The sequence below is a fragment of the Tenrec ecaudatus genome, chromosome 16, assembly GCF_050624435.1.
Source record: "Tenrec ecaudatus isolate mTenEca1 chromosome 16, mTenEca1.hap1, whole genome shotgun sequence".
Taxonomy (NCBI): domain Eukaryota; kingdom Metazoa; phylum Chordata; class Mammalia; order Afrosoricida; family Tenrecidae; genus Tenrec; species Tenrec ecaudatus.
Window position 1 is genome coordinate 59,641,950 of NC_134545.1, and position 7,061 is coordinate 59,649,010.

The following is a 7,061-nucleotide window of genomic DNA, read 5'->3' on the forward strand; positions in this document are numbered from 1 at the left end:
AATGCACTCCAGCCAAGTTCCTTAACCTCGTTAAGTGTCAGTTTTCTCACTATAAAATGATTAAAATATCTCACACAGTGATTGTGGATTTTAAGTATAATAGACCCTATAAAAGGCTTAGTCCAGCGCTCAGTACACATTTATCATCATTGTCATCTACATTACAATATATTGTAAAGTTTTAAAGGCAAGTTTATAAAACAGGATGGTCCATGGTAGCACTCACATGTACACACACGCACACACATATATGTTCTCAGACACATAGATTTATAAAAGCATAGGAAAACAGAAAATCTTAACAGTGCATGTCAGTCACCAGGCAACCCATTGCTGTCAACTTGATTCTGATCTTGTAAGACAGCAGAACTGGCCCATCGGATTTCCAAAGCTGTAATCTTAGCAGAAGTACACTGACCCACAGAGTGGCTGTTGGGTTGAACCATCTGAGTTAGCAGCCAAGTTCACAATGATTATACTACCGGGACAATGTGCTAATAGAGTAAATATTTTTGTTCTTTGCAATATTCTCTTAATTTTTATATGATAATTACTTTTAGTTAATTTTGTCTATTTCAAAATATCCCAAGAAAATACTTTGGCCAAATTTACTCAAAATTATATAGTCTTTGACCTAAGCCTAGTCAATCCACAATCTGGAAGCAGGCAGAATACACTATTTAGTCCACTAAATCTTCTTAAGAACTGCGGAGCCAATTCTGATGCTATGTTTACAAGCTTGATGGTGGGTTTCCGGGCCAATTGAGTGGACTATAGTATTACAGCACCATGCAAACACAAACATTGCCAAGAGATTGAACACAGTTCTTTTAGAAACTGAGTTACAACAGTATGACTGGCGCTTGATAATTCAGAAAGCTTCTGTGATTTAAGTATCACAAGCAAATAAAGAAACTTAAAACATTAATGATAGAATCAAAAAGAACGAAATGCTTCTGAAATGGTGACTTCATTTTCACAGATAGACCTGCATTTTTTCAGAATTCATGATTCCACTAAGTTCAGATCAGGTCACAATGAAAAATGATTCCAATTTATTTTCCTTTCTTTTTTTTAATGACTACAGTTTCTAATGCTATCCCTCAACCAACATGTCCAAGTTGAATATTAGATACTTGAATTTTTTAACAGACCAGTAATGCTCTTGTTCCCTATGTTTGGATTATTATACATCTGCCAACAATATAATCCTGTCACATCTGAGGGGTTTGGCCATTTGAGTCTCTCAGCATACTCAGTAACTTTGAAACGTTGTTGACATGACCTTGCTAAATACCTTTAACAAAGTTCTACTGTGCAGGTATTTGAGTACAGTCACTGAGTCTGTATCCTCTAAATACATAAGCTGGCAATGATAGAGGGTACCCAAACAAAGAAAACCCACAATTCAGATCAATTTAGCATTTAATCGTGCAATGAACTGATTCCGATTCTGATGAATCATATTATGCAAGAAAACATAAGGCTTCTCTTTGAATTTCAAAATACAGTTGTTTACCATTTTTCTTCACAGGTAACAGATCGACAACGCAGAACCACCACCACCACCCCTTTATTTCTTCAGATTTAAAACAAATTCTTAAATTATTTACCACAGATTGTGCATGTGTGCTCAGCTCATTAAGAAAATGTGTGTTCCTTGTTAACAGTCTAGACTAGGCCAACCTCCTGCCAGATTAACTTCATTTAGTCCTCTAGTAACCTGATGAATAGTGAGCAAATGTTGAAAGTTAAGGAAAAATACAAAAGCAAACAAAGGATGTGTCATAAAGAGATCAGAATTATAGGTCAAAAGCAGACAATAGAGACCCTGGTTCTGGGTGTGGCACCAAATCAATAATGTGACCTGAGGGGGTTAGTTGATTGTACCAACCTGGCCGATAAACACATGTGGGGTTCATTGAAGGGGGGAGAGATAAATGGCTCGGTGAGCCTCGACTTTCTAGTTCTCAGGTCTCTTGCTCTCTGATGGTCAGAACATCAGAGATGCCTTAGACAGATGCCTTAGCCAGTTCCCTGCTTCAGCTGGCAAGGCTCACTTCCAGCAAGATATCCCTGAGGAGAAGCCACACGGACCTGCCCCAATGCAGCCCTGGGTGCTGGAGCAGCCGCGTGGAGACCCCTGCCAGCACTGAGGTGCTTACACGTTCACTGATTCGACTTTCCTCCTGCAGTCTGCGTCATAGTGCGTGTTTTGTGAGATGGAGGAGGACTTTGTGGTTCGGTGTCAGACATAGGGGTTAATGTTGGACTTGTGGGCTTGGGCAGCACTGGGTTGGCATGTTTTCTTGATGTGCACTTACCCTTTAGATAAAACTCTGTCTTAAGCATCTGAGTTTCTGTGTATTTGTTTCTCTAATGTACCCAGACTAACACAGAACCCTAAAAACAAATGACCTCTTTCTTTTATTCAGCTTTTATCCCAATAGTGGTGATTCCTCTCCCCTCTACCCTCCCATGCTCCAAGTTCTGAAATTAAGATTACTTGCCTGGACGTAAACAATCTGGCGCCTGTAGAAGAAAACAGGAAAGTGAATATGTCTGTCAAACACCAATGAACTCGAGAAGGAGGAATAAAGTTAAAACAGATTGATTTCACTGTTTTTCATTGTAGTCACGAGAAAAGGCATTACCTCATAATCCTTCCAGCACCGTCAAGAGACAGATCACCATTCATTCACTCAACAACTACGTATGGAACATCTGCTATGAGGAAGGCTAGATGGACAAGCTTGTTGGGATACCACAGTAAACAAGATAAACAATCCTGAATCCACAAAACTTCCATTCCAGCAAGGGAGAGAGATTACACACACATTGTTTAATTGCAATGTGTGACATGCTGTGAAGTAGGGCAGAGTGCTTTGAGAGAGTGTGTATTGAAATTTTTACACTATATGTAGAATTGTGTGAATAGAATTTTCCCCTTTGAAAAGGTACAATAATTAGGCATGAATGAGAATTAAGTATACAAGCAGAGGAAATAACATGTATAAGCACCTGAAACTAAAGTCGACATGTTAAGTCCCCAAAGCAATAAAATCCTTACCCTACAAGTAAAATTTAGTATAATGGTCTCTACAATTGTAATTAGTCTTCTAAGGTCTCATTATCAGTGGCTGGGGAGTGATGCTCGATATTAAATCTATCTGAGTTCCAAGAATTTTCGTTTTTGTGATAGTGTGTGGCTGGTTCCTTTTTAATGACTTCATCTGCTTCCTGTTGATCTCAGAGTTTTGTGTTTAAAAAAAATGCTGTTGTCTTATCAATTCTGACTCATTGCAATCTATGTGTGTCACAGAACTAAGCTTCAGAGGATTTTTTTCCAGTGGCTGTCATTTTTTTTTTCAGGGAGTCCTGGTGGTGCAGTGGTTTAGTGCGTGATTGGAAGTTGAAGGTCAGTAACTTGAACCCACCAGCTGACACATCAGAGAAAGATCTACAAGTCTGCTTTCTATAGATTTACAGCCTTGGAAACTCAACGGAGCAATTCTACTCTATCCAACAGGGTCCCTGTGGTCAGATTCAGTTAGGTAGGCTTGCTCAATGTTTTGGAAGTTAACTGCCAGGCTTTTCTTTCAAGGTATAGCTTATTGGATTCGAACCCATCAACCTTTTGGTAAATCGCTGAGCACATAACCATTTGCACCATGCCATGGTTTGTGGGTGACCTCAGGATGCATACACTTTGAGCCTCCCATCTTTTGCCATCGCCCTTCATCTGTCCCCATATTGGAGGCTTTGCCACTGACATTTCAAATACCATCAGGGGCAGCAGTGGTGCAACGTTTACTGGAGCTTCTAGGCTAAGATAGACTAGAAAGAAGGGCCAGTACCTACTACTTTTTCTCAATGGCTTCTGAAAACATTATAAATAGCAGAGGAACGTTACCTGATGTGTCAGAAGATGAGTCCCTCAGGTTTGATGGCACCTCAATATATGACTAGGGACAAACTCTCTTCTCAAAAGAGAGTTGACTAGTGGGCAGTCGCCCCTGCCTCCAGAAGAATTTGCTTCAGAGGATAGCGCTGACGCTACCGCTCAGGGAGAGGGAGACGTGGATAGACTAACGCTGTCAGGACCTTCACGTGATGTTGTGAACTGAAAAGAAACAGCTGCAAATGTCCAGTAGCAATCAACATGTAGACTGTATGCCTGAAAGAACACACTTGGCCTTTCTCACACTGAGAAGAAAACCTGAAGAAAAATGCACACTTCAAGGTGAAATATTGAAACATTCTAGGGCAAAGTCCTATGGCCAGAACTCATCCCTTCCTGCGTCGAGTACACCTGCTGCACACAAGCTCTGTACGACTTTAAAGTGTTGAAGAGCGAGGACGTCACTCTGAAGACTGCAGTGCACCTGACCCGAGCCATGGGATTTTCAATCACCTCATATGCTTGTGGACGTTCACTAAGACCGACCAAAGAGGCATGAATGCATTTGAATCATGGTGCTGACAAAAATATTGCAAGTACTGTGAACTACCAAAAGAACGAATATATCAGACTTGAAAAAAGGACAGCCAGCATGCTCCTTAGGGGCAAGGAGGGTGGTATTTTGTCTTACATAATTTGGACGTGTTGCTAGGAGATACAGGGCTCTGGGAAAGGACATCATTCTTGGTAAACTATAAGAGTAACAACCAAAAAGGAAAGCTTAACCTGGTGGCTTCACCAATAGGCGGAATTATGATGCTTACCAGGCTGATGCAGGCCTAGGTGGAGTCTCGTTGCGCTGTGCACTGAGTCACGATCAATCAGAACCTACTCAAGGGCACCTACCAACAACAACAACATAGACCAAATATTGAACAATTGAGAAAGCATCAAAAGAAATGGGAGGGATAGACGGTGTGTCTCTCTCCCAAACAAACAAACAAAAGTGGTCAACATCCAACCGTTTCAGGAAGTAGCAGATGATTACGCATAGGCGGTACTTGAGGAAGACAAATCCGCTGTACTCAAGGCAGAGGAGCAAACCTTGCTTGCTGAAAATAAAAAGCACTTGAAGTGAAAGCTAATGGAGATCAAAGATTACAGCCTTCAGCTTGGATTTCGCTTCAACATAGAAAGCAAAAATCTCACACTCACCTGGCAGGGGAGAGTCCATGATCACGAAGGCGTTTTTCCCAGGACAAGATTTATCCATGGCACTGTGGATGTGCTGAGCCCTGGGATTTCCCAGAATGTGGAGAACACGACTGTGTAATCCGTGGTAGTGGGGGACTATATTTGTGCTTTTCCCCGATTAAGGGGAGGGGGAGCAAGAAAACAAAATCCTGCACAACTGGACTAATTAGCAACATGACAAAGGGAGTTGCCAAAGATGTCCTTTCCACTATCAATACCCATGGAAGCCACAGTGAAAAAAATCAAATGATGCAGTGCTTTGGGAAAACTTGTTGCAAAAAAACCATCTCTTAAAAGTGTTAAAAAACAAGTGTCATTGGGGCACTTGACCCAAGCCATGATATTCTTAACCACCTCAACCATTCCAAAGATGTACAATGAGAAAGGCAGTCCAACGAAGAAGGGGTGCCTTTGAAGTATGGTGCTGGAGAAGAATTTTAAGTATACTCTAACCTGCCAGACAAAGAGAGACATTTGTATCGGAAGAAAGATAGCCAGAATGCTCCTTAGAATTTAGGATAGCCGTGTTTAATCTCATGTACTTTAGACATCTTATCAGGAGCAACTGATCCCGGGAGAAGAATGTCACGCTTGGTAAATTAGAGTCATTTAAAAAATCAAAAGCAGTAAGAAATTTTACAAGATGCATGGCACAGTGGCTACAATAGGCTCAAAGAGAGCATGGATGGTGACGATGGGGCGGGGCCCGTTGAGCTTTCTCCTGTTGCACACGAGGTTGCTATGAATCAGAAGTGCCTTGAAGGCCTCTAACAGTAACAACCTGGTGGAAAGAGACCTATTGGTAGCAGACAAGCATGATATAACCTTGAAAGATTCATATAGGCCCGCATGAATTCATCTGCCGCGCATTTCACACAGAGAGGATTGAGGAAGGAAAAGACGATGAGCATTTTTTGGTCCTAGAACGAGACATTGACACTGAATTTCATGCATCTTTCAGAGGATCATGAGACATCATGAGGCCTATGTCTACACAGTGCAAAAGATCACCGTTATGCGCCATTTGCCACCGTTAGTTTCTAGTTACTGCCTAACAACACGTCTAAACAGCCCTCAAAGCACTGAGTTGATTACAGTTATTATGAAGCTGAAAGTTAAGAAATCGCACACAAGAAATCTGCATCCTGTCATGTACCAAAGCCGCACATATTTGTCCCAGTTCTTTCTCTTAGAGTGCAGATAAACATTTCACCATGTCAGGGGGCTTTTCAACATTTCAATGGCCTAGTGGGATTCTCTTTTGAGCATAGAGGGCAATTACTAAAACTTTAGGTAAGTAGGGAAGGGAACAGAAAACGTGATTGCCAGCCCAAACAAGTGAGGTCCAGGGGACGGCTTAAGTTGTGCATTAAGTATAATCTTTGGGCTTTGACAAGATGGAGAGGTGACCAGTAATTAGCCATTCAAGCAGAGCCCTGAGCAGCTTGACTCGGACGGGAAGTGGGCGGCCGCCCTGCCCACAGTTGCTAGCAATTGAGAGCTTTGTAGGCAGGGACTCATCTTGAGCCTAATAAAATGATTTGCTAAAGTGAAGCTGTTTGTTGGTGCTTTGTTTTGTTTTTTAATATGTGCATTTTATTTCCTTCCTTTCTTTTTTTTCCACAGAGGTATTGGCAGGGCACTAGCTGAGTTTTCCAGATCAGGGCCTGAGAAACACAGGGAAATTGAGCGCGTCCATGAATTCACAGCCTCTCCTCCGTCTTCACTCATCCTCAAGGATCTTGTCATGTCCGCCCCAAACTGGCAGAGCTGGCTCCTGGTGTCTGTCCGGGATTCCTTCCCATCAGCAAGGTACTCAGCCAATATTAAAAAATGTTACAAACCTCATTTCATCAACTTGTGTGTTCAAACATACTCATTTCTCTAAATTTCTTGAAATTTCCAT

The 7,061-nt window shown here is 41.7% G+C and overlaps 1 non-coding gene and 1 pseudogene across 1 annotated transcript; one reads left to right on the plus strand and one right to left on the minus strand.

The window, feature by feature from the left end:
- The window catches only part of LOC142428611 (nuclear distribution protein nudE homolog 1 pseudogene), a 31,721-nt pseudogene extending 26,547 nt beyond the window's left edge, over positions 1–5,174 (minus strand).
- Positions 5,109–5,272, plus strand: LOC142430169 (U1 spliceosomal RNA). The gene has a single exon (XR_012780627.1). It is a non-coding gene; the product is annotated as a U1 spliceosomal RNA (small nuclear RNA).
- The last annotated feature ends 1,789 nt before the right edge of the window (positions 5,273–7,061 follow it).